We start from the raw sequence: 27,708 nt of genomic DNA on the forward strand, positions 1-27,708 counted from the left end.
AGAGTGAACAGGTGGCAGCCAGACGCTGCCAGTGAAAATCAAGACCGAGGTCTGCTACTCCAGTCTCCTTTGACCTTCTCTTGTGCTAGGGAAGGAATTCAAGAAGCAAAGGTCATAGCTACAGCAGAGATGGGCAGACTTCAGCCTTGTAGGCAGTGGAAGTGCTGGACCAGTGCCTTGCCTCAGTAATGGACTGGATGAAAGCCAACAAACTGAAGCTCAATCCAGATAAGACACTGTTAGTGGGTGGTTTCCTAGACCAGATGGGTGGGAGATCATCTGCTCTTGATGTGGTTATACTTCCTCAGAAGGAGCAGGTTCATAGCTTGGGAGTCCTCCTGGATCCTTCGCTGTCGCTCGAGGCTCAGGTGGCCTCAGCGGCCTGGAGTGCCTTCCATCAGCTTCTGCTGGTGGCCCAGCTACGCCCTTATCTGGACAGGGACAGCCTAGCTACTGTTGTCTATGCTCAGGTTAGATTACTGCAATGCGTTACACATAGGGCTGCCTCTGAAGATGGTTCGGAAACTTCAGCTGGTGCAGAATTCAGCAGCCAGGTTGCGCACCGGAGCAAGACGGTTTGAGCATATTACACCGGTCCTTGTCCGACTGCACTTCCATCATCCCTAGCTAGCAAGACCAGTGGTCAGGAATGATGGGAACTGTAGTCCAAAAGCAGTTGGAGACCCAAGCTTGGGAAACATTGCTCTAATGTGTCCTTTTCCAGAAAAAGAAATGGGGGGGGGGATGAGGGTTAGTTGTTGCTGTTATTCGACAATTAGGAGGTAGAAATACTTTCAAATCACTCAAGAGATTTGCTAGTAGAGCCCAACCTTGGGGCCATCTTGAATATAATATTGAGGGGCCCAGTTAAGCCCTGTCCTGCACAACTGATCACAGGGCACACATATCATTTGACTGCCAATGCCAATGTATAAGACATGTACAAATACCTGCTGGAAATGTAAGGGGAAAGAAGGCATCTTCTACCGTATGTGGTGGATGTGTAAGGTAATAAAAGCATTCTTGGAAATGATATACAGTGGCACCTCGGTTTAAGAACAGTCCTGTTTATGAATGATTCGGTTTACGGACACCGCAAAACCGGAAATAGTGTTCCAGTTTGCAAACTTTACGAACGGTGGAAGTGCACCGGCGGTGGGAGGCCTCATTAGGGAAAGCACGCCTCAGTTTAAGAACGGATTTGGTTTAAGAACGGACTTCCGGAACGGATTAAGTTTGTAAACTGAGGTACCACTGTATAATGAACTGGAAAAAAAATGTTTAAAACAACCTTTGTAAAAAACAACACAGAAGCTTTTTTATTAGGAATTGTAGGTACTGATATCCCAAAGGAACATAAAAAGTCTTTTTATGTATGCGACAACAGCCACGCGGATGTTACTAGCCCAGAGATGGAAAGAATGTCCCTACCTGAGAAGAATGGCAGACCAAGCTGTTGGACTATGCCAAAATGGCAAAACTGACCAAAAAGCTCAGGAACCAAGAAGGCGAAAACTTCAGAATGGGGAAAAATTATAATTTATCTAGGAGACTAGTATAAACAGATGAAAACATTAGCAGGATTCTAATAATCTAATATGGATTATGAAATAATATGCAGTTGAGAAGGTGTACAATAGGACCCATGGAGGGGAAGGTGGGAAGTCCAGAAATTTGGAGAAATATCTAAATATGGATATGTAATTTGGATTGTTATACTTTTATATTTGTAACATCATTATATATATATACCATTAAACAATTATTCAACATGTTAAAAGGGGGGGGGGGAGAGAATGGCAATGCTCATCAACTGGGAGGGGCAGACTCCTCAAATATTTTATGGGGGGGGCGGGACAGAAAATATCTCAGCCCCTAGGGATTGGCTCATATGATCCTAATCTAATTGAAAACTTTCCATTTCAGTTTCTTTTCCAAGATATTTTCTATTTGTTTTAGAGAAACACAAACAGAACAAAAAGAAAGAATACAAGGAACCCAAGATGTAAACCATAACAGTTAATTTCAGTTTCTCTGTCACCATGTTTTCCGTTTTAAATTAGGTTCTCCACACTTCCACAAGAGATTGAGAATTATTATTTTTTTAATCTTCATGAAAATGCACTAGCATTTTCTCCTGATATAGACATGTGTGTATGCCGTTGCACCTAATAGGGATGCTTTTGCAAAGCAAGTTCCCCAAATATAATATATTCTTGCATGTTATTTTTACTAATACATGCACTTTATTCCCACTAATACCAGTATATGCATTTTTGCCCACACTGATGGAAAACTGCATATCAAAATTCACAGATAGCTGTGTTTCGGTTCTCATATTGTTTCAGAAACTGAGAATTGGGTCGATTTGTCTTTAAAATGCCAACAGAATCAAATTTCTTCCCTACTCTTTTCCTCTAATCTACAGCACAACCTGGAAAATTAGGCAAGGACAACGATGAGGCAAGAAGCAGGCATATTGAAAACATCTCGGAGTGTCTGTAGCAGCTGCAAAAGGAATAAGCGAAGCATATCAGACAATCCTCATTTCTCAACCCTTCCCAACGATGCAGGAAGAAGAAAAAATCACAAAATATGAGATTAGATTATGGGGTTTTACAGTGGAAAAGGTTTGCATTAAAATTCCTTGGGTTTTCACTCTCAGCAAAAGACACGCAAGTGGTTTCTTCCAGCAGTAGATCAAACTCTTCACTGTTTAAAATAATTTCAGCCTTGCATGTCCCATATCTTGTAAAAGAATCACATATCCATGTCTGAAAATCAAACATTATGGGATGTGTTTATGATTGGAACAGTTCCTTTGGAATTAATTTAAGTCATGCAATTGATTTGGCTTTTTAAATCCTCTGGAATGTTTTTTGGAGTAAAATGCAGATTGCAGTTGTCTAGCAATATAGTATTTTATTTATTTTAATGCCAGTTCCAATAATCCAGGATGCTAATTTACAGGACCCCAAGAGCTTTGGGCTGATTTCTTTCTTTCTTTCTTTCTTTCTTTCTTTCTTTCTTTCTTTCTTTCTTTCTTTCTGCTGGGCATCATCCCCTCTGCTGTATCTCAAACTGCTTGCAAAAGTCCAAATTCCAAATGCAGCTCTGGCTGAAGGCCTGCTGTCCAAAGAACAGAAACCCAAAGCTTCAATGGGTAGGTGGCACTAGTTGTGCTGTCGTCTGGATCGTGGCCATCGCTTTTCTCTTCTGCAGCATTAATTACTAGTGCACAATGGTCTGCTGGAGCTGACGATTTGCTGGCTGTTACTCTCCTTTTTTAAAGCTTTAAGGAAGTCATGTAGCACTTGATTAATAACAGCTTACAGCAGCTCATGCCAATGAAAGATATTGGCTGCTTTCTTACCTCTTGGCCCTTTTTGTGCCTGACCCAATTCTGTACCACATTTCGTGGTACAGGTCTGGGCTTTAAACCTCCATGTCTGAGTGTTTTGGTTTTGGGGGTTTGTTTGTTTTTGTCCTGGCGCTTTCCCGAGGAAAACTCGTGTTTGACCGCTGAATCAGAGCAAATGGCAATCCAAGTTTTCCACAGAATACCATTTGCTCTAATTCAGCGATAAAATGCAGAGTTTCCTGCGGAAAGCGCTGGAAGGGGAAGTCTGGATAAGCCCTTAATTGTGTTGTTCGAAACAGGACTGGTGGTTAAACTCTGCCCTTGCTAACCATGAAGCTGTACAAACCTAGGCTACAATGAGGAGCCTTACCGCTGCCCTTAATGACTTAGCGTATTTTTCGCTCTATAAGACACACTTTTTCCCTCCTAAAAAGTAAGGGGAAATGTGTGTGCGTCTTATGGAGCGAATGCAGGCTACACAGCTATCCCAGAAGCCAGAACAGCGAGAGGAATCACTGTGTAGCAAAAAACTAGGTGCCTCTTATGGTCTGGTGCGTCTTATGGAGCGAAAGAATACGTTATTTGAATTGTTCCATAATTGCTGAGAACAACGTGTTATTGGGAATGGTAATGAGTCCCTTTCTACGCAGAATAAAGGTTTAAAAAAACCAAAAGGTAAAGGACCCTTGGACAGCTAAGTCCAGTCAAAGGCGACTATGGGATTGCAGCGCTCATCTCGCTTTCTGGCTGAGATAGGCGGTGATTGTCCACAGACAGCTTTCCGGGTCATGCGGCCAGCACGACTAAACCGCTACTGGCGCACAGAGGACCATGATGGAAGCCAGAGCACACGAAAACGCCATTTACCTTCCCACCACAGCGGTACCTATTTATCTACTTGCACTGGTGTGCTTTCAAATTGCTAGGTTGGCAGGAGCTGGGACAGAGCAACGGGAGCTCACCCCATTGCAGGAATTTGAACCACCGACCTTCTGATCGGCAAGCCCATGAGGCTCAGTGGTTTAGTGCAACCCGCAAAGCCACTAGAAAGAAATTGTGTGGGTAGAACTGCATACGGTGGGCCATATGGAGAGACAGTATAGCTCAAGGACATAGCACACACTCTGCATGTCCAGGTTCACTTCCCGCCATGTCCAGTTAAAGGGATCTGATAGCAGGGATGGAGTCTCTGTCCGAGAAGCCCTGGAAAGTCACTGCCATTCAATGTGGAGAATATTCGACTAGGTGGACAAACAGAGAGCAGTTCCCAGGTCTGTTTCTGTGATCTGCTACCCAAGAAACTCACAGTGTAGTTTAGGCATTTCTGTACAGTCTCCCCTGCCCCCCACCCTTTTAGTACAACACTTTCCAGAGTAGTTATTACCTTGTTCCTGAAAAAAGCCTTGCCTTTTGGGAACCAGAAGCACATTCCCTGCACGCCTCCACAGAGAAAAATGGGAGAGCTCACATAAAGTTGTTACTTCTCAATAGAGAGCTGTTTTAGGGGAAATCAGTGCTCTTGTTTTACTTCTCCCCAAAGAAATCGAGGGCAGCACCACAGAGAAATCAATACCCTCCTGCTACTCTAGCAGTTCATATAAATCAAGATAGCTATCAAAGTTTCAAGCCAGGGAAACAGCGTTTTTTAAAAATGCTATGTGCTGACACCCACAGTCTAATATATGTGACTAGGTTACTAAAAATTTGTTGTTTTCCCCAAAAAGATCGGAGGCATTTTTGCTAGGAATCATTCAGAGGTCCCCAGGTGACTGGGGGGGGGGGGGATTATTTATGCAACAACAGCAGCCTGAGTTTTGTTAGCCCAAAAATGGAAAGTGAGGGAGGTCCCAGGTAAGCTTTGGCAACTTAAGATGACAGAATTTGCAGACGGAGCTGGTGTAACGTATAGAATAAGAGAGCAATAAGAACATGCATTTAAAGAGGAGTGGATTTTTTTTTTTCTTTTTCTGAGTATATGGAAAATGCGCACAGCTGAAAATGCTGGCAGCATTAAGGTAAATTCAACAGAATAACAAACACTGGAGTGATGTGAGATAGGAGAGCTTCCTGTTGACCACACTTTTTGTGTGGCTCTTTCCCCTCCCAGAGCTTTCCCGAAGAAACTCTGCATTTTATTGCTGAATTGGAGCAAATGGTATTCCGCGGAAAACTTAGACAGCCATTTGCTCCGATTCAGCGGTCAAACACGAGTTTTCATCGGGAAAGCGCCAGGACGGAATAAAACGGTTATAGTAAAATATGCAGGAATGGTGGATAAACTAATTGAACCATGGAAGGGGAAGGATGGAAGTCCCTGAATGTATGGTACTATGTAAGATTTTTATTTTGAGGCATAAAATTGAAAACTTAATAAAATCTCTCTCTCTCTAGCTTCCCAATGCAGGGCTGCCTTCAGATGTTTACAAAGGTCATGTAGTTATTTATTTCCCTGAGTGGCTGGGGAAACACAGCCAGATGGGCGGGGCATAAATAATAAAATTATTTTTTCCAGTAGCACCTTAGAGACCAACGAAGTTTGGTATTGGTATGAGCTTTCGTGTGCATGCACACTTCTTCAGATACATCTGAAGTTTGTCTTAGTCCCACGGGGCAATAGCAGCCCAGGGAGGACAATGTAGACTGAAGAAATTTGCCCAGGAAAGGAAGATTAATTTTCCCAATCCCACAGCAGTCCTAATAATAATTTTGTACCCCTCATCCTACCCAGGGCAGTTGCTCATTTTTATAAAACAAAAACGTGAGAGATCCTTGCAACGTTTGAAGAATTACTATCACGTTTTCCCAAGTATTCCTTACATAAGAGAACTATGAATAGTTCCAATCCAGGTTTGACTCAGGATGATTTTTAACCCCCCCCCCCCCAACTTACCTAGGCAGCTATGAAAGATACTTGTAGGTCTCACTCTTCCAGTTCCTACAAGAATCGTTTTAATAAAACAGTTGGCCAATTGGTGTTAAAGAAGGATAGAACGTTTTTTATGTATGCCACAACAGCAGCAAGAATACTCATCGCAAAGTACTGGAAGACGCAAGAACTACCCACCGTGGAAGAATGGCAACTGAAGGTGATAGACTACATGGGACTGGCAGAAATGACGAGCAGAATCCGTGACCAGGGAAGAGATACGGCGCAAGAAGAGTGGGAAAATTTTAAAGAGTATTTAAAGAAATATTGTAAAATTAATGAAGGTTAGAATAACGCTGGATTGGAAATTAAGGGGTTAAAAGCGGTAAGGGATAATTTGAAGAAATAATTGTTATTAAAACTAATTTAAAAGTAAGGGAAGGATTTGCTGACAATTGAATCAGAAATTAGAATACAGAAAGGGAAGGCATGAGGAAGTCGTGAAAGTAAGTTAAAAGAAAGTAAAAACTGAAGTTATACGTGTTTTATTTCCTGTATTTCTTACTATGTCGTTTTTCTTTTTCTTTTTTCTTTATTTGTTATTGTGATGTGTTGACATGTTAAAACTTTAATAAAAATTTAATTAAAAAAAAAAGAATCGTTTTAATAAAACCATGTTTTGCCTTAGGCCTCTTTGGCTTTCCCTGGGTCCCTGAAGGATCTTCCACACTGGACCACAGATCAAATGTGTAATAGCTAATGTAACCCTCGAAGATGGCATTTATTTCAAACTAATCAATTCAGGTAAAAGAGTATACTCCCAGACTCAGATGGCCCTTTTAAATCATAACATAGAAATTCAAGAGATTCAGCGCCTAATTCAGATCAGTGCTTTTCTCAGCTGTAGCCTAGCACAGTGTTTCCCAACCTTTTTTGGGCAAAGGCACACTTGTTTCATGAAAAAAATCTCGAGGCACACCACCATTACAGCCCCGTGACGTCAGCGCGCAGCGTCACGCCGGGAGGGACATGAATTGCTAGCAAATTACATAATCACCTCCTTGAGGGCTGGCTCATCTTCTCCGAAGGCAGAACCCCATTAATTAACAGCACAGACTCACACCATAGCCAAGACGAGGGGGGAAAACCACAGTCATGCACATGTGGGGGCTAAATGAGGACGAAGACCGGGCAGAGAGCAGGGTTCAAATCACCCCACCTGGCCAGGACAATCCCTGGGTGCTCCCTTGGGCCACTCGCCTGACCCACCTCGCAGGGCTGTTGTTGCGAGGATAACACGGGGAGAACCACGCGCGCCCCCGGGAGCTCCTTGGAGGAGAAAGCGGGCGATGAATGCAATGCACGAAATATATGAGAGGCGACCAGGTTTTGCAGGTGAGGGGCCCCCGCCAGCCTCCGCTTCCAACACCCGGCGCAACGACGCCGAAGTTTTCCCCCGGGCTCGGCTCGGGGAGCAGCGCTGCTCCCCCCCGGCTCCCCTTCGCCCTCCCGGCTCTCTCTGCCGCCCACTGGGGACCCCCCTCACCTGCCAAGTCCGGAGCGCCGGTGGAAGTTGCATACATGCATGCAGGGCGCCGCGTTGCCATTGCATTGCACTGCACTCCATGCAACGCCTGCACGCATGCATTGCCTTGCACGCCCGCCAAAGGGTCTCCCCACGGTCCGATGCGTCCCCTCCGGCGCGGATGCAGCATTGCAAAAATAAAAAACCCCCGACGCAGCCCTACCTGGGGGGCAGCCTCCGCCTCCGCCGCTCCGCCTCCGCGGGGATCCCCGGGCTCCATCCTGCCGCCCGATCTCCGGGGGGCGCAGGCAGGCTGCGTGGGGTCTGCGCGGAAGAGCCCCTGCCCGCCCGGCAGCCGCCGCTGCGCTCATTCCATGGCCGGGAGAAGAGCACTTCAAACAAAACGCCCGGCCCGCCAGGCCACGCTGGGAAACGTAGTTCGCGCACCCCGCGCGGGCGCGGAGCCCAAGGGCGAGGGGACTACGGATCCCGGCAGCCCCCGCGCCGGGGACGGAGGGGGAGAGGCCGGGTGCAGGGATGGAGGGACGGGTGGGCGAGTGAGTGAGTGAGTGGCAGCCGCCAAGCCTTGGCCGAGAGCCAGGAAGGGCCTCCCCGGAGGAGGAGGAGGAGGAGGGAGGCGCAGAGCGGGAGGGAGGGAGGGAACCCCAGGGGTCATCTAGTGACGGCGCCCAATCGAAAATTTGACTTTAAAAAAAAAAACTTTCAATTTTTTAATTTTTCCCGCGGCACACCAGGCAACATCTCGCGGCACACTAGTGTGCCGCGGAACAGTGGTTGGGAAACACTGGCCTAGCAAGCATCTGACACCATCTACAATTTGACATCTTAAAGTACTAGGCAAATTGGTGGACGTTTTTTCAAGGAATGCAGAAGCACTTTTAAAATATATGCATGTACTCAGATGTTGAGAGAGACACAGAGAGCCTGAGCTGGCTTTTGATTTTGCTAAACAAATTTATTCAGAGTTAGAAAGGATTGTCGCAGAGCCTCACAGAAGTGGCCGGCTTAGCCTGAAAACCCCTAGGAAGATGCCATGCATATGTAAGAAGAGGGACTGTGGAAATTTACTAGCTAAAGCACCGTGGCTCTTATTGCAGCATCCGACCTGTTATTTTGAAGCACAGCTCAGCATAAGAATTTTTTCGTATACTTTTTTATTATTAATAATAGAAACTTCTTAATTTATTTATTTTATTACATTTGATGGATTGATCTACTGATTAAATCCATTCAAGTATGCAGACAACTTATTTCTGAGTCTGCAATCCTCCATGTGCCTCAAGAGATTCCATCAACCTTGCCTCCGAAAATTTTTACATATCACTTGGGGAGACAAGCGAACTAATTCCAGTGTACTGGAAGAAGCAAAGATCCCCAGTGTCGAAGCAATGATTCTTCAACATCAACTTCATTGGACTGCTCATGTTGTGCGGATGCCTAATGATCGTCTTCCAAAGCAACTACTCTATTCCCAACTCAAGAATGGAAAGCGTAATGCTGGTGGTCAACAAAAGAGGTTTAAAGACTCAAGTCAAATCTTTAAAAATGCAGTATAAGCACGACAATTGAGAAACATTGGCCTGCGAGCGCTCAAACTGGAGAACAGCTTTTACCAAAGGTGTCATGGACTTTGAAGATGCTCAAACTCAGGACGAAAGGGAGAAATGCGCTAAGAGGAAGGCACACTTGGCAAACCCTCACCGTGATCAACTCCCGCCCAGAAACCTATGTCCCCACTGTGGAAGGACATGTGGATCCAGAATTGGCCTCCACAGTCACTTACGGACTCACTGTTAAAACCGTGTTGATGGAAGACAATCTTACTCAGCTATGAGCGATCGAAGAAGAAGACCTGGAGAAAAAAGTCAAATTGAACTAAGGGGCATTGACTTCTGAGTAAGCATCCATTGGATGACTGCACAGATGTCTATAACAGCATTATGATATTGGCAGCTTTATTTTCAATTCCTTTCCTAATGATCCCTAGAACGGAATGTGCCTTTTCCACACATGCTGTGCAGTGGATCGACACTTTCATCCAGCAATGGTCCCAAGATCATGTTCCTGGTTCAGACCCTGCGAGCATATACGTGAAATTAATATTTTTGCCTCATGAGACACATCACTTCACATTTGTCTACTACACAGACTTGCATTTGCCGTTTTATTGCCCATTCCCTCCATTTGGGAAAGTCCTTTTCAAGCTTTCTGCGATCTCTGTTTGTCCCCCGAGCAATTTATTATCGTCAGCTGACTTGGCCATCTCACTGCCCACCCCTAACTCTAGATTGTTTGTGTTATGTACTGAGTTGAATAGGCTCCAAATTGCAGCAGTCCTAGAACAATAGGATTCAGAATGCAGCGGTCTGATTGGTCCGCAGGAGCCACCCAATCCAACTCCAGGTGGAAGTGAATCCGCAACCTGATTGGCCTACGGGAGAATCCCAGAATTAGCCAATCATGTGGGGCCCATTGTGTAAATAATGTATATAAAGCAGACATTTTGGGGGAACTTCCATTCCTCACTACTATGAGCTGAAGAAAGAGCATGAAATCCACACTCGACTCCGAGTATATTTCAGTTTGTTAACAAGTTAAAAAACACAGGCCCCCAAACTGACCATTAGGAGACCCTGCTTTCTATTTATCTCCCTTCAAAAAACTGTCCATTTATTCCTTCTCTCTGCGTCCTGCTACTTAAAGCAATTCCTGACTCATAAGAGGCCTTCTCCACTTATTCCTTGACAGCTAAGCTTACTCATGAATCTTTGGTGAGGTACCTTGGCAAGCAATTGCTGCTGTGGGCCAGGCAGGAAGAAAATGTGATATTAGCAGTGCTTTTTTGCTAAAAGAAATATTAAGGGGTACTCTCATTTTCCTACTCATATTGAAATACTGCCCCTCAATGAGGCCAAACTTAGATTCACAAAATGTTTAGAGGTATGTGTACCCCTGCGTCCCCCCAGAAAAAAGCACTGGATATTAGTGATACCTCTGAAATGCCACCCCCCCCCCCAATAACCTGGAACAATAAGAGAAAGAGTGATGATCTCTTTCTCTGCAGTGTCCTCTCCTAAACATCTTGGAAGAAGCAGGGGAAAGGTGATACAGTGGTACCTCGGGTTAAGTACTGAATTCGTTCTGGAGGTCCGTACTTAACCTGAAACTGTTCTTAACCTGAAGCACCACTGTAGCTAATGGGGCCTCCTGCTGCTGCTGCGCCGCCGGAGCACGATTTCTGTTCTCATTCTGAAGCAAAGTTCTTAACCTGAAGCACTATTTCTGGGTTAGCGGAGTCTGTAACCTGAAGTGTATGTAACCTGAAGCGTATGTAACCTGAGGTACCACTGTAATTATTATGATGGTGAGAATAATGATGACGCCTCAGCACTGGGCTTCTCCCCAACAACTTTGGAACAATCATGTTATAGAGCATGCTGCGGAAACGATTGCCATATCCCAGCCCCTTGCACCCTCTCTCAAGCAGTTGTTTGTTCCAATGCCTGCAGGAAGGAAAACAAACACAGCAGCAATAGTAAGGTCCCCACATTTCCCAAAAGCTCTACATGGCCGGCAGGCAGCAAAATAAGAGGCATGCAATTCCTGAACTCATTGCTCCACCCCAAAAACCTCTCAAGTGGCTGCCTGCTCCAAGTGCCCGGCAGGCAGCAAACCAATTACCCAGAGAAACAGGCAGGTGGATCCTGCAGATCTTTCCAATATTGTATTTCCACACAGGAAACGGATTAAACTGTTGAATTTCTGCCTGCCTCACAGCTATCAAAGAGACAACAACCCTGTTCTCCCCCAATGCCAACCCTAGACCAAAGACTATGTTGCCATTCTGTGCCCACTTACCAGGCAGTAAAGCCTATTAAACACAAATAGATTTACTACTGAACAGACATTTATACTACTGTACTGTAAATTAACTATACAGTGGATTATTAGCGAGCGCTTGGTTTTTAGCTCCAGTACTGCAGGAGACATACTTAAGCATCTTTGCAAAGTTTTCACATTCTGCACTAACCATTTGGAGAAGGGATTTTTGCAGAAAATAACTTCTAATGACTACTTGACATCAGATGAATCCACCACAGGAAAAAATAGAATCCTAGTTGCTAGCGAAAAAGGAAATGCAGACTACAGTGAATCCAAGGACTAAAAAATAAAACGAAAGGGAAGGGGAAGCAACAGCTCTTCAGGAACCCAGGATGTGCAACAATTATCTGCAGATTCACAACTCTCAACAAAACATATATGCATACAAAACTTTTTGCCAACCTTGATAACAAACATATCCTTACGTTACAGTGTATAATGAATGTTAACTTGCTGCCGCTGCAGGGTGTCTATAAGTATTTTATGGTTGTATTTGCTGATTCATTCGCGTTTTATATTTCTGTTTTATGGTTACTGAATATTAATAAAAAAGCATTCCAGTGATGACAAGCAGATCAGTAAGTGAGGAACATGGGAAAACAGGTGGGGCAGGGAGTGCAATTGTGCAATGTCACAATTTTTTTGCTCAGCAGGAAGGAAATCTCATTTATTTCAAGCAAGCTGCTTCGGAATAAAACATACCAAAGCAAGCTGTTCTGTAAAGGGATTGAATGAAATAATGTGGGCACAAATAACGTGCTCAATCAAACATACCCCAGCCTTCTCCTCCATCCAGCTTCTTCTGCTGCTATGGGAAAGCTCCCCTCCCAAATGGAAGTGATCAGCCTCCCTCAGCTGCCTCTGAGTTTTGTGCTCTTAACTTTCTGCAGAAATGTCCAATAGATTTGATGTACAGTGGTACCTCGGGTTACAAACGCTTCGGGTTACAAACTCCGCTAAGCTGGAAGTAGTACCTCAGGCTGAGAACTTTGTCCCAGGATGAGAACGGAAATCGCGCGGCAGCAGCGGGAGACCCCATTAGCAAAAGCGTGTCTCAGGTTAAGAACAGTTTTGGGTTAAGAATGGACTTCCGGAACGAATTGAGTTCGTAACCCAAGGTACCACTATGTACCACCGGCACATTTTGTTGCATAACTTTTCCTTAAAAAAAAAAAAAGTTTTCTTATTTGGTTTTACAAGTTCGTTCACAGAAATAATATTCTTGCAAATATTATAATTTTACACAAAATTCTTTCGAATCCTAGGACTCCCCTCCTCCCCTCCGTGGATTCTTTAAGTAACCTTTTCAACTGCATATTATAAGTACATCTAGTTTACAGTCCTCCATTATATCCAAAGTCTATGGACCAGTGCAAGAGTTATTTAAAGGCTGCCAAAGTGTTCAAGTGTTTACAGTGGTCTTTGAAATACAATCTATACAGTGGTACCTCAGGTTACAGACGCTTCAGGTTACAGAATCCGCTAACCCAGAAATAATACCTTGGGTTAAGAACTTTACTTCAGGATGAGAACAGAAATTGCGCGGCGACGGCACAGCGGCAGCGGGAGGCCCCATTAGCTAAAGTGGTCCTTCAGGTTAAGAACAGTTTTGGGTTAAGAATGGACTTCCGGAACGAATTGAGTTCGTAACCCAAGGTACCACTATGTACCACCGGCATATTTTGTTGCATAACTTTTCCTTTAAAAAAAAAAGTTTTCTTATTTGGTTTTACAAGTTCATTCACAGAAATAATATTCTTGCAAATATTAGAATTTTACACAAAATTCTTTCGAATCCTAGGACTCCCTTCCTCCCCTCCGTGGATTCTTTAAGTAACCTTTTCAACTGCATATTATAAGTACATCTAGTTTACAGTCCTCCATTATATCCAAAGTCTATGGACCACTGCAAGAGTTATTTAAAGGCTGCCAAAGTGTTCAAGTGTTTACAGTGGTCTTTGAAATACAATCTATACAGTGGTACCTCAGGTTACAGGCGCTTCAGGTTACAGACGCTTCAGGTTACAGAATCCGCTAACCCAGAAATAATACCTCGGGTTAAGAACTTTACTTCAGGATGAGAACAGAAATTGCGCGGCGACGGCACAGCGGCAGTGGGAGGCCCCATTAGCTAAAGTGGTGCTTCAGGTTAAGAACAGACCTCCAGAACGAATTAAGTTCTTAACCCGAGGTACCACTGTATTTGTCCCATTCTCTGTTGAAGTTTTAATACTCCTGATTTTTTTATTTTCCCGGTTAATCTTGCCATCTCTGCACACAGTCATACCTCACGTTACGTCCCCTTCATCTTACGTTCTTTCAGGTTACATCCCGCGGCGACCCAAAAGTGCCGGAAAGGGTTACTTCCGGGTTTCCCCACTCGCGCATGCGCAGATGTGCAAAACGACGTCACACGCATGTGCAGAAGCGGCGAATTGCAACCCACGTGTGCGCAGACGCGCCACTGCAGGTTGCATTCTTTTCATGTTGCAAACGGGGCTCCGGAACAGATCCCGTTCGCAACCAGAGGTACCACTGTAGTCCAATAATTTCATCTGCCAGTCCATCCTAGTAGGTATCTTAGCATCTTTCCAGCTCTGGGCAAGCAACATCCTTACATTTTGTTGCATAACTTTTCTTTCTAGGAGAGCAAGACTTCCAAAAATAAAAAATGAAAGCTCAGTCTGGAGCTTGTGCACCTGTCAGGTTGGCAAACCCCACTCTAGGGCTTCGGCCTTTCCAGACCTATCTGGATATGATGGGAACCCAGCCATTGGACATCTGAGTACAAACAAGTGCTCTACCTTGAGCTTTCGTTCTTCTATATCAGCCTGCCCCAATCTGGTACCCTCCCTAGGTTTCAGACTACAGTGCCCATCAGTCCTAGCCAGCATGGCCAATGCTCAAGGATGATGAAAGCTGTAGACCAATATATCTGATGGGAGGCAGTTTGAGTAATACTGTTCTATGTCCTTATCTATTCAGATCCTAAGGTTATTTTCCACCAACAGATCTGAAGTGTACAGAAGTGCTCTTGACAGGAGATTCATTTGATCCGTGACGCCTAAATTCATTTCTTAATAGGGCCAGTTTTCCCAGTTACATCAGCAACAAAATACATTTCATTACAAATATAATTTTTACCTCAAGTATCAATTAAATGACTGCCTTATTGTAAGAGGTAATTCTTAGTGTTGTTCTTAATTGTAAAATGTAACTTGTAATAGTATGTGTGGTGAGTCAAGTAGACACAGGTGTAACGAGTTACCTCACATTAAGCCAATATTGTCTACTTGAGTGTAGACAGTTTTTAGGAGTCAGGCAGAGGCCATTATTTTCAAGAAAAGCTCGACAGATTGCAAGCAACCCATATTCTTAATTATGAGCTTTTATGAACGAGATGTTCTTGTTTTAAATTAATTTGGCCTGGATAAAAATGTTCCTCAAATGAAAAGATATTCTCTCGGTCCTATTACTCAGAGGAAATAGCCTTTCAGGTATAACATTTAATATAGAGCTTTTCGTTTCTTTTTCCAAGAAATGTTTTGCTACGGCATCGCTATAAGACGTCTTCGCTGCCAATAACATGCTGCTGTGGAAAAAATTATGTTGCAAAATATTGGAAACGGAGATATAGATCCTTAACAGGAATTCTGCTTAAGAACTATTTGCTTAAGTTTAATTAAAACAGCACTTTGGGGACCAGCTGGCTCCACGATCGTTAATGAAACAGAAGTTAAGTACATTTTTATCAGAAAGGATAATCAAGCGCTGGAACAAATTACTGAGGAACGTCGCTCGGGAGAAAGGACACTGAGGAAATCGTGTATATTAAGGGTAAGTTTACTATTATATTTTTAAATGACCTGCTATAACAAGCCATTGAGGACCGCAGACAAAAATGTGATATTGCACTTAAGACTACAGCAGGGAGGCTGGGGTGTCACAAAGAAATGCAGAATGGCGAAGATGAATTTATTAAAATTATTTTAAGGGGGGGAATTGAATTTTAAAAACTTTTTTTTCTTTTAAGGAGGGGGCGGGGTTTGAACGTTTGTCTGTTGTTATCTAAGTGCCAACCCTCTGGAAGCCTGGAATAGGTTTGCTTCTCACCAATGCAATTGGGAAGACTATTACATACAGATTTTCTCTCCTATCTCTTCTCAGGGCTTAGCATCCTAAGGAAACACCTCCTCTCCCTTATCTAACCACAAAACCCCCAGTTGTTTCCAGACATTTGTGGATTCTTAATCTCAGGGTTGTGGGTTCGAGCCCAGCACTGTGATTCTATCATTGCTCTTCCCTCCTGAGTCGAGTATGACAAAGTGCTCCATGCTTTCGGGAGTGCCACCGTTGCTTTTCCCACCCTACTTTTGATTTTTCATGATTTATTCTCCCCTCCATGGGTGGATGAAGACCTGCTGAAGGAGGAGGGGTGAGATCTCGAGGGGATCAGCTCTCCTCCTCCTCCTTCCTCGCATCCTGCCACTGTGCCACTACCCAGCCCAGCTTGAACCATGGATGCTTTTCCAGAAGCCCACCACCCCTGCTGCCGCCATCTTGGGTCTGTGGCAAGTAGGGTGGGGTGGGGTGAGGTGGAGGCTAGTCTGTCCTTCGCCGGTGGCGAAGCAGGAAATGGAATTGGGGCTAAGGGGGGGTTGTCCCTCCCCTGTAGTATCCCCCAAAAGTTTTTTTAACTTCCTGACAGTGGTGAGATGGGTGGAGAAAACCCACATCATGGATCCCAATTCTCTCTGAGGACCGAGTCTCTGCAATAGAGAGGGTTGCCATATTTCAAAGAGTTGAGCTTTGGGGGGGGCTGGGGTTATGAGGTATTTTAAGGGACGCGGTGGACACTGTGGGTTAAACCACAGAGCCTAGGACTTGCCAATTAGAAGGTCAGCAGTTTGAATCCCTGCGACGGGGTGAGCTCCCGTTGCTCGGTCCCTGGCTCCTGCCAACCTAGCAGTTTGAAAGCACGTCAAAGTGCAAGTAGATAAATAGGTACCGCTCTGGCGGGAAGGTAAACGGCGTTTCCGTGCGCTGCTCTGGTTCGCCAGAAGCGGCTTAGTCATGCTGGCCACATGACCTGGAAGCTGCACGCCGGCTCCCTCGGCCAATAAAACGAGATGAGCGCCGCAACCCCAGAGTCGTCCGCGACTGGACCTAATGGTCAGAGGTCCTTTACCTTTACTCAGCTATTTTGGGAGGTGGGGAGTGAAAGTCGCTGAAACCTACACTCCCGACATGGGTTGGTTACCATACATCCGGATTTTCCCACTCCTTTCAGCTACTTCCGCCCAGATACTGTTTCCAACTGCAGTATTCCAGCTATGTCCAGAATCAGATCTATGCCTGGGAAATTCCGGACATATTGCAACCCTAGAACAGGGGTCTCCTAATGACTCACAGTTTGCTCCCAGGATCCTCTGGGAGAAGCCATAACTGTTTAAAGCAGGGGTAGGCAACCTAAGGCCCGTGGGCCGGATGCAGCCCAATCGCCTTCTCAACCCGGCCTGTGGACGGTCCGGGAATCAGTGTGCTTTTACATGAGTAGAATGTGTCCTTTTATTTAAAATGCATCTCTGGGTTATTTGTGGGGCATAGGAATTCGTTCGTTATTATTTTTTTCAAAATATAGTCCGGCCCACCACATGGTCTGAGTGACGGTGGACTGGCCCCCTGCTGAAAAAGGTTGCTGACCCCTGGTTTAAAGGGATTATGATTCAGTTCTGATCATAGTGGAATTTAGTGGGGGAAAGGCCTAGGTCTGCAGTCTATAATTACGGTATGAACGGGTAGATCAATTGTTTGGGCCATGTTTTTAATGTTCAAGGGACATTTGCTCAAGGGACATATCTCTGTGAACCGACCTGAGGCCTCCAGGTATAGGGCAGTATATAAATTCAATAAATAATCATAATAATTAATTAATTAATTAATTAATTATTATAATAATAATGTTATATTACAGGCAAACTGTGCCAGTTCAGAAGCAGAAAATAATGGTACATTATTCCCCTGTACTGTATTACTTTATGCTGCAGGCAGCAAAAAGCTTGGCTACATTTGCAGCATACATTTAAAGCAGCATCCTATCGCTTTAAGCAGTTGTGGCTTCCCTCAAAGAATTCTGGGAGCTGTAGTTTGTTTAGGGTGCTGACAGTTGTTGAAGACCCTCACAGGGCTACAGTTCTCATAGTCTCAAACGGTGCTAACCGGGACAAGTCTTACCGAATGGTTCTGTTGCACAATAGTGCAGCCTCTGCAGCTAAGCCAAAACCCTCCCTTCATGTGTCCAGTGAGGTCTGGTTTAGTATTTAGAGCAGAGTACTAATAAGCAGCAGGGACGCGGGTGGCGCTGTGGGTAAAACCTCAGCGCCTAGGACTTGCCGATCGCATGGTTGGCGGTTCGAATCCCCGCGGCGGGGTGTGCTCCCGTCGTTCTGTCCCAGCGCCTGCCAACCTAGCAGTTCGAAAGCACCCTCAGGTGCAAGTAGATAAATAGGGACCGCTTACCAGCGGGAAGGTAAACGGCGTTCCGTGTGCTGCGCTGGCTCGCCAGATGCAGCTTGTCATGCTGGCCACGTGACCCGGAAGTGTCTGCGGACAGTGCTGGCTCCTGGCCTATAGAGTGAGATGAGCGCACAACCCTAGAGTCTGTCAAGACTGGCCCGTACGGGCAGGGGTACCTTTACCGTTACCTTACTAATAAGCGGCAGAACTGGAGAGTCTTCTTCAAGAAGCATCATTTGCCTGGAGTTGCATATTGAGCGCACAACACACCTTAGCTCATTGAATGATTCATAAGCGTTCCTGGTTTATTACGACTCCTTGAGGCTTTATATTATATTAGCTGCAACAATAACAGAGACCGGCACCGTGATGCCCTTAGGAGTCCAAGAAAAAGCTCATGTTCTGCCATCGCAAGACATTTAATTGCAGGACTCTTGATAGGACCGCTGATCAGTCGTGTCATGGTAAAATAGCTATCTTGACATGGAGGACTTCAGTTATTTCAATTAATTTATATAGTACCACCCAGGTATATGGACTTTTCCTGAATAACACAAGCAAAAACCACAGGACTCTGCCCCAATGAACTTACAATTTAAATTTAGACACACACAAACAAAATAAAATATAATAAAATGGGAGGGAGAAGGAGCAGTTCCATACATAAATGGGTGGTGTGGGAGAGGGAGTTTAGGGATAAGAAAAGCAACTGCGGCAAAGCTTCACAGGTCAGGGCCCAGTGCCAGAAAAACTGCAAACGCTTGTCAAAAAAAAGGTAAGAGTGCTGGCCAGACTGGGAAAAGGAACAAAGTAGGTTGAAAATTAGGGTCCCGAGGAAAAGATGGATGATAAGCGTCATGGAACTGAGGGGAAGGAGCAGCTAATAAAGTGAAGAGGGGCTGTTGTGTGACATTGGCCAGCTTTAGCCACCATGAACTGGAAAGCCAAGGATGCAATGAGTTGTTTTTTTTTGGGGGGGGGGGTATAATTCCGTATTTCAGGCTTCCATCACCATCAAGGTGATGTGGAGGGTGTGTGTGTGTGTGTGTGTGTCAATAATAAGAAAAAGAATTCATTGCAGCTGTCCCAAACTGCCCAACCTACAAGAAACAATTGGAAAACGGGGATAATAAGGTTGCCCGGTCAGGAAGGCAAACTGCAAGGATAAAATGATTCTACAACAAAGACTGTGGTACTGCGAACACTGCTTCATGTGTCTAAGCCCACATGTCATTTATGTACAAGAGGTGGCACTAGTAACCGTGGGCCAAATAGGCATCCGTGAGACAATGCAGCATGATTTCTGTAGGTTTATATTAACGGACATCTCTGACATTTACCTCAGCAGCGATGAGATTACACAACACTTCAGAGCAGAGGAAAAGCCGAGCGCCCTGAAAAATTTGTGGCGGAGTTTATGTCTTGTGTATTAGAAAACTTCCTAACTCCTTTTTTTAAAAAAAAAAAAAGCCAAAAGCAACGTGGCACTGAGCTGTCCAAATGTTTTGAAGTTTCCTCAGCCATTTGATGTCTCGTAAAGGTCCCCAACGCAGCCCCCACAGATGTATCACTCCTGCACACAGCCCTGTCAAATAGTTGCCAGTGGTTTCAATGAATAGAGCTTAAAAACACACACACACAATGTAATTCATAATCACATATTTTTAAGAGGTCAATGTGTACAATCCCATCTCTAGAATGGCATATTTTTTAAATCGAACAGTAAAAGACCCCGCAGTCTACATATATCCCTCAGGAAACCCTCCCCCCGAAAAAAAGTCATTTTCACAAACTATTGCCACATTTACTCAAACCAGCCAGGCAGGCCTTATTCTGAAAATGGTTGAATTTATTAAAGTGATGTTTTGCTCTCCCTCTTTTTCTCTCACTAGTGACTTGCAATATTTCAGGATCGCTTCCTAGATCTGAGGGTATCCAGTGAAATCTTATTCCATTAGATTCCACTAATAAATGATTTCTTGGTTAATGCCTTTTCTTCCTCAGTTGAACCGACACTGCGGAGTTCACTTCATCTTTGCAAGCGCAAAGGAGCTGTGCCCATATTAAGACCGTAAAGACGGTTATGTAACTCTAAAGTTAGCTACAGATGAAAAACGACTGTGCTACAAACCACAGCAATTTTGGTCACGATTCATTTTATACCGACGCAGTCCAGCTTCTCGCCTTTTAGATTGCTTTCTGTCGTTAAGGCTCCGTAATAGTGCTGCTTTAACACGCCGGGGCTGTTTTCACTTATAGTTCCTTTGTATAAAGGACAGGCGTTTGGGGTCTCTTAAATCTCAAAAGACTATAGTGAAGAATTTGACGCTACCCCATCTGAAAATTGCATGCTGCTTTGGCTCAATATATCCTCTAGAAAAGTGCCTCATAATCCAAACACCTTATCTGAAAGCTTCCCTAAATGTTTCTCCCTCTGAACTGGAAATTGGGGGGGGGGGGGACGACGACTATCAGAGAATACTACTAAAAATGGACAGGAGAGAGGGGTTAAATATTGCAACTCTTTCATTGCATCCTCATGCAAAGCAACGCTTGGCAAGTTTGCTGTGTGAAGACGGGTTAATTCAGATAACAGCGTATGCCCAACATACTGGAGCATCACAAAAGGGAAATTACTTTGTCGGGTGGGAGGGAGGGAATGCTGCAGAGTGAGTCAATCCCTGGTGCAGAAACAGCAGCAGCAGCAACACCACCGAAAGGCAGCCTGGTGCGTTCACACACCATTGCTCTGCAGTGGCTGCCAAAAGAACAGAGCAGTCCCTGCTGCTGCCCGTACTGCTGCTGCTGCGGTGGCTGCAGGAGACGACTTTGGTACTTCCAAACTAAAAAGGGCTGTCGCCGCTCCTTGCGGATGCTGCAAAGAAATCACTCTGTGCCGTGCCTATGCAAGCCCTGTATTGGTTTCATCTCAAAGCGACGCAAGCTGCAGACATTTCCACACCTGAAAAAGTAAAAAAAAGACACTTCCTAGCCACGCCCTCGACATTCTAGCCTGGAACTTGTTTTTGGTTTGCTTTGACTATATGAAAGGGACGGACTGGAAGCAACCCTCTTCAAAGCACCAGCCTCCCATTGCTTCACGGTGAGGGGTGGGCTGTGTCTCTGTGGGATGAACTGCATGCCATGTAAATGCTGCTCTCTCCCTTCCCCCCAAATCTGATGGGAACAACTCCAGCAGAGGGATTGACGACTTGATAGCGATGCTCTTCAGAGAAGGCAAAGCAGCAGATAAAAGCAAGGTCAATGAGGTCGACTGGGAAGAAAGTATTCTAGTTGACTGGGTGCGCAGAAGCTTGACGTGATCTAATTTTAAAAGGCACATTTAATAGCAATTATTGCTGCTCTGGTAGTTTCATATCCAAATTCTTTGCAGCCACCAAAAATTGCTGTGCTCACCAGCCCCACAACCTACCTGCCTGCCTATCTTCTTGTTCCCATCACTTTATCTCCAGGAGGAGTCCTTCCTACAGCTCCCTTATTGCAGTTATGTAAGGTTAGCATTGTGCGTTCCCTGCCAGTTTCTGTTCCTCAGACCTGCTCCTTAGGGTGGGATGTCCTGGGATTAAAAGACCATGAACTAAAAGGAGTTCACAGGCTATAAAGAAATTTAGCAGCATGCTTTTGTAGAATGAGAATGTCCACCACGTCACAAACAAACATGGAGGGAGAAACACAATGGGTATAAGATTGTGGAGGGGGGGAATAGGATAGGACTGAGTTCTGTTAGCTGATTCATGTTTGCTAGCAAAAGAAAAAAGGAATTGAGGAAGTTGGTGGGAGCAGGGGACCTCACAGCCAAGGTGTTTCAGGTCAGCTTGCACAAAGAAAGCCTTGACGTAGTAAAAAAGTGAAAAAAGCAGGATATTTTTTCTGTCCATACCAGAAAACTGCAAAGGGACCTAGCATTCATCAAGGGGAAAAAGGGGGGGTTGTAGGGTTTTTTGTTTTAATACAGTAGTATGAGCAAAGAGCAAACTTTAAGAACAGCTAGGTATGTGCATGCAGATAGTGCTCAAGGTTGACGCAGGGTTAAAAAGAAACGCTATGCAAGGAGAAATATAGGCTATAGAATCTGGCCAGTGTAAATAGCCAAAGCCAAAATGAATACTTCAGAAAGGGATACAAAGGAAGCATGGAAGAGTGTGTATACATTTTTGTTTGTTTTGTTTGTGGATGGGGGAGAAGCAGCATCGTTTGGGAGCGACAGCAAAGGGCTTGATTTTACTCAAATGCATCCACTGACTGAATTCGAATCCCTCTGCCAATGGGTCTTCCCACAAACATCACACCATATCCTACTGTCAGGAAGTGTGTGGGCTTTCCCGAAGCATGGAAGAGTGTGTATACATTTTTGTTTGTTTTGTTTGTGGATGGGGGAGAAGCAGCATCGTTTGGGAGCGACAGCAAAGGGCTTGATTTTACTCAAATGCATCCACTGACTGAATTCGAATCCCTCTGCCAATGGGTCTTCCCACAAACATCACACCATATCCTACTGTCAGGAAGTGTGTGGGCTTTCCCGAAGCGGCACCTTCTCCCCGCCCCACCTATCTTTAACCCTACAGATATGGGTCAAATAGATTCCTAGACTCAGCCTTTGGTTTCGGATGTTCCGGGCCAAACATCACATGCGGCGACCTCAGCGCTGCCTCAGATTGTTCTTGCTCGAGCCAAACTCGCTAAAAAGAAATGCCTTGCAGTGGAGACAATCCCTAAGGAAAACGTGCATCTTGCGCAGGGGTGCAGCCGCACTGCACTATATATATCCATGTATTTTTATTTTTTAAAGACTCTTTACTGCTTCTTTCCTCAACAAGCACTCCCATGTTAACAGCACTGCCTCAAGGAGCTAGGCACTGGAGTCAAGCAAGCCAGAAAACAGATCCCTTGAAGGAAATTCCAAGGGAAGCCACAAGATTCCAAGGAGAGAACGCCCGCAGTCTCCATCAGGTGTAACACTGCAGTGAGCTGGGCTGTGTGTGTGTGCTTCAGATCTGCCTCAGCCTGCTTCTCCCTGTTGTTTTGATTCCCTCCTCTCTCAAAAGCAGCCTCACTTCCCCTCCCAAAGCCCCTTCCCTCCCCTGTCTCCCATATGGCGCTTCATGAAGATCTCCCTTCCCACCCCCACCCCCTCCGCCCTCTGTCTCCAACACCCACCAAGCAGTTGCAGCACTGGTGAAGGGCTCCCCGTCTCTCACACCTCTGTTCACGCACAAACAAGCGCACGGTCTCTCGCACACATTGAATATATAGATCTACAATGCCAGCCTCGGTTCCTTAAAATATGCTGCACGTGCAGCAGTCGCGTGCCGCTAGGAAGAGGCGATCGATCACTTCAAAGCAAGAATGCCAAGGAAGCAACCTCACTAAACAGTGTGTGTGTGTGTGTGTTTAAACAAATAATCACAACGAGTTGGATGACCTTGCGGAGAATGATCTTTTCATGCAAACTCTTTCTACTGGAAAACAACACAGCATTGGCATTTTCTCTGGATGCTTCTCAGGGGGGGAAGTGCCTGGGAATGTCAGAGGCTTTCATCTGACATCAGTTCCTTTTTTAAAAAAAATAATATGCAAATTACTAACCTACACTCTTTTGATGTCTTTCTTGGGGGGGGAGGTTTGGTTGGTGTTTCGAAATGCCAGATCATTTGGGTGGTACATCTTAAAACAAGCTCATGGCGATTTGTTGTGGGTACCTGCCCCCCCACCTCTCAATTTGACACACACACACAAGAAAACTCCAAACCACCCAAAAACACAGCACACAAAAGGGGGGGGGGGACTTTACAAAGATTATTTCTAAGCACTCCACGAAAAAGGAGTGGGGGCAGCGGAGAGATAACCGAAACACGCTGCTTTAAGCTTCTAAGTACCAACATATGGCACACAAGCCCAGTATCTAGATACGTGTCTCAATCTCTCCCTTCTCATCCAAATGCCTCTGACCATTGGGGGGCGGCGGAAGGGACCGACAGCTTTGACATCCATTCGACAGTCTCCTTTCACACCCCGGGGTTGCATCGATGCGAGTCTAAACAACTTTGCCAGATCTGCATCTTCTTCCTAGAGATCGGTGTCTACGTGGGGTTCTAAGCTCCTATTTATAGGGATTTACAAGCCACTGGCAATTACGTCCCGCCTGTTTTCTATTTCTTCCTCTCTCCCTCCCGCGCACTCTTCGCAAGAACAAAACCAAACACAAAAAAAGCAAACCTCAAAACTCCCTTTTGGGTCACCGTTTCCAAGCTGCTTGCCGCCCAAGCCAGTAATGTGATGCGCAAAGGAAAAGCCTAAATATTTGAGAACCTGGACCACTTACAGTTTGCGATGTCCTCTGAAGATCGAGACGGAACGGTGCAGGGGTTTTTTTAAAAAATAATTTAAAAACGCTAATAATTCAAGTCTGCTTAAGGGTCTCAAGGAAGGAACGGATCCGTGCTTTTGCCTCTCCGGTTTAAAATCCCGTTTCGGATCGCTTCCGCGAAGCCGGTAGGTTAGCAGCTGCAACACGTTCCTGCGCTTTTTGCTCTGCACTGCAGATCAGCAAATCCCGGAGAAATTCAAGGTTCCCTTGGCTGGAGGGAGCCGCTGTGCGCACGCGCTAGCCGGCAAAGCCACTTCTGGCCTGCCCAGGAGGTGGGGCTGCGGGCTTCACGCCCACCCCCCACGTGAGCAGGGGCTGGTTTCAGCCCCCACGAAAGCAGGGGAATCCCTGCCGTATCTGCCCTATTTAGGGCCGGCGCAGAGGGGGCTCACCCTCTTTTTTCGCCGGCTAGCCCCCACGTTTGTTTCCCGCATATCAGCTGTTCCTGTTTGTCGGAGATCTTATCTGCCTTGCCTGGAGCCTTCCTGCCTTGCTTCTTTGTTGCCTTTGTTCTTGAGCTGCAGGGGCACCTCGTGGAATATGCTGTAGCTTCACAGAAAAAGCTCCCTTTCTTTTACAGAGCATTTCCAGCATCCGCTGCTGGTGTTGCTTGATTTCTCAACTGCTTGATGTTCAGGAGTTGTTATCTCTAGTTTTGGAGCTGAAACCAATTTGGGGCTTTTCTCCTTCTGGGGGTTTCCCCCTTTGCGCTCCATTCCAGCTGCTGCAGTTTAACACCGGAGCTGTAATTGAGCTAAAATCACTGTGTGTGTGTGTTTGTGTGCTTTCCTTCCAGCATCTCTTTCACGTCTACAGTTTTACAGGGAGCTCTGTGTGTTTCGGTGCAAGTTCCCTGCCCCCGTGCCTGCTGCTGCATGCCCCCTTCAGAGGAATTTATTCAGCTTTGTGGAGCTTTTTCTGCTGTGATCCCTTGCTTGCCCTCGGCTGTTGACTGCCTGTTTTGCAAGGAGCTCAAGGAAGAACGTTTGGCTGCGTTTGAACGTTTGACGCAGCGCACCCATCCAATCAGGTTTTGCTGCTGGGGCTTCAGGTTTTAGCCTGGGGTTTGTGCAGGGGAGCATGGTGCAGTTAGGCGGAATGGCAGCTGCGGGAGGAGAGCGGGCTGCGTTTTGTGCCGGTTGCGTTTCATTTTCTTGCCGGGGTGAGGGGCAGAATTTCTTGTTAAATAATCATTTCAGCAGCATTCTTGAGGGGGTGAGTGGCTTCCACAGAGCATCGCTTCCTCTACAGGCTGTTTTATTTTCGCGCGGAAGTTTAGACTTGGAAAGCAGCAGCTGCGCCGTTGCCGGGCAACCAGTGTGCCCCGGCCGCCATTTCATCCGCCCACATGCCCTTCCGGGCGGCCGCCATTTTACTATAGGCATTCCACGTGGGAAGTAACTTTACAAACCCTCCCTTTTAAGCTTAACCGGCGAGAAAACCAGGGGAATAATTAACGTTCATAAGGGGTACGTGGGGAATGCCTGCAGGTTTTGCTCTTGAGGCTGCGGAATTTTTCAATGTTAAAGGGCTAGCGTTAAGTGTTTTGGCACGTGTTCATTGTCGCTAGGCAACGGGAACGCATTACGGCCGCCATTTTAGGAGAGGCAAAAACGTGGCCTTGCGGCGGCAGCCGTTTTAGGAGAGGCAAAACCACGTGGGAGCTATCTCCTTTTTGAGTGCCCCTCACTTTCTTGTTGGTTATAAATTCAAAAGCAATATAAACAAAGGAAATAAACATAAGCAATATAAACAAAGGATGATGGCGCAATTAAAAGAGCCTAGCTTAAATAAGAGCGCACAAGGGGCTGCAGGGAGCCCTTCCTCTTGGTGCATAAGCTTGTATAGAGCTGGCTACAGCGTCTCTGGCTAGGCTGATCTTAGAATTGATATCCTATAATTAATTTGACTGCTTTTGTTTATACTTACACTCTTGAGAATTTCATTAGTCAATTCATAGTTATAAGGAAAAAGAGATCCGGGTTTTATATCATTTGATTTATTAAAGGGCTTCTACGCCTGCAAAATAATCTTTGCATACAGGTTTATAGGGAATCTAAAGTAAATAGCTCATGCCTCTTCTACGTTCATCTCTTTCTGGTATTTCATCTGTTAGTTTATAAGTATATATTTAATCTGGCAATTTAATTCATTTGGTTGATTTTGATAATAGTGCTTAAGGGCTCTTGGGAGCTTTGCTTTGCTTATAGGTTTGTTGCATAAGTCAATTTATCATTTTTCACTGCTATATTGCTGGGTTACAATTTATAATTCTACCTCTAGCTTGCTGCATAGCTGCTTACATTATCAAAGGTTCTCTTCTGTTTAGTATAGACTCAGTATTCCTCTAAATTGCTCAGGACTGCAATACCTCAAGGACCGCCTCTTTCCATATGAACCTACCCAGACCCTGAGATCATCTTCTGAGACCCTTCTTTGTGTGTCTCCTTCTCAAGAGGTCCAGAGGGTGGCAACATGAGAACGGGCCTTCTCTGCAGTGACTCCCCGTCTGTGGAATGCTTTCCCCAGCGGAGTTCACCTGGCGCCTTCATTGTATACCTTTAGGCACCAGGCAAAAATGTTCATTTTTAACCAGGCCTTTGGTTGAGCTGATTGACATCCTATACCCTTTTAAATGTGGTTCTTTTTTTTTGGGGGGGGGGTGTTATTGGATAATTGTTTTTATTTTGATTTTATATATTGTGATCTTTTCTGTGAACTACGCTAAGACCTCCAGGTATAGTGTGGTATATAATTGCAAATAATAATAATAACAATAAAGTGGAGGGGAAAGTCCTGAGGATGGAGCATGGGCGTAGCTGGGGGTGGGGAGCAGCTGCCCTGCAAAAAAACAATACAAATCAATACAAATCGGAGGTTCTGCCCCTCCCTATCAAAAGTCTGAGCCATGGGTGTAACCAGGATTTTTTTGTTGTGCGGGGGCAGGCAGAGGCAGAGGGCCTTTTCAGTAGTGGCACCTGCCCTGTGGAACACCCTCCTATCAGATGTCAAGGAAATAAACTATTTGGAAGACATCTGACGGCAGCCCTGTACGGGGAAATTTTTAATGTCTAATGTTTTACCATTTTGTGTGTTGTAAGCCACCCAGATGGCGGGGTATAAATAATAAAATTGTTGTTGTTAGGGTG

The 27,708-nt window shown here is 45.3% G+C and overlaps 1 protein-coding gene across 1 annotated transcript in view; it reads right to left on the reverse strand.

The window, feature by feature from the left end:
• The window catches only part of VSNL1 (visinin like 1), a 105,737-nt gene extending 80,925 nt beyond the window's left edge, over positions 1-24,812 (reverse strand). The window contains exon 1 of the mRNA XM_028722292.2: positions 24,515-24,812. The gene's annotated coding sequence lies outside the window, so the exon portion shown is untranslated. The remainder of the gene's footprint in view (positions 1-24,514) is intronic.
• Positions 24,813-27,708: the final 2,896 nt, after the last annotated feature.

The sequence above is a fragment of the Podarcis muralis genome, chromosome 3 (assembly GCF_964188315.1).
Source record: "Podarcis muralis chromosome 3, rPodMur119.hap1.1, whole genome shotgun sequence".
Taxonomy (NCBI): domain Eukaryota; kingdom Metazoa; phylum Chordata; class Lepidosauria; order Squamata; family Lacertidae; genus Podarcis; species Podarcis muralis.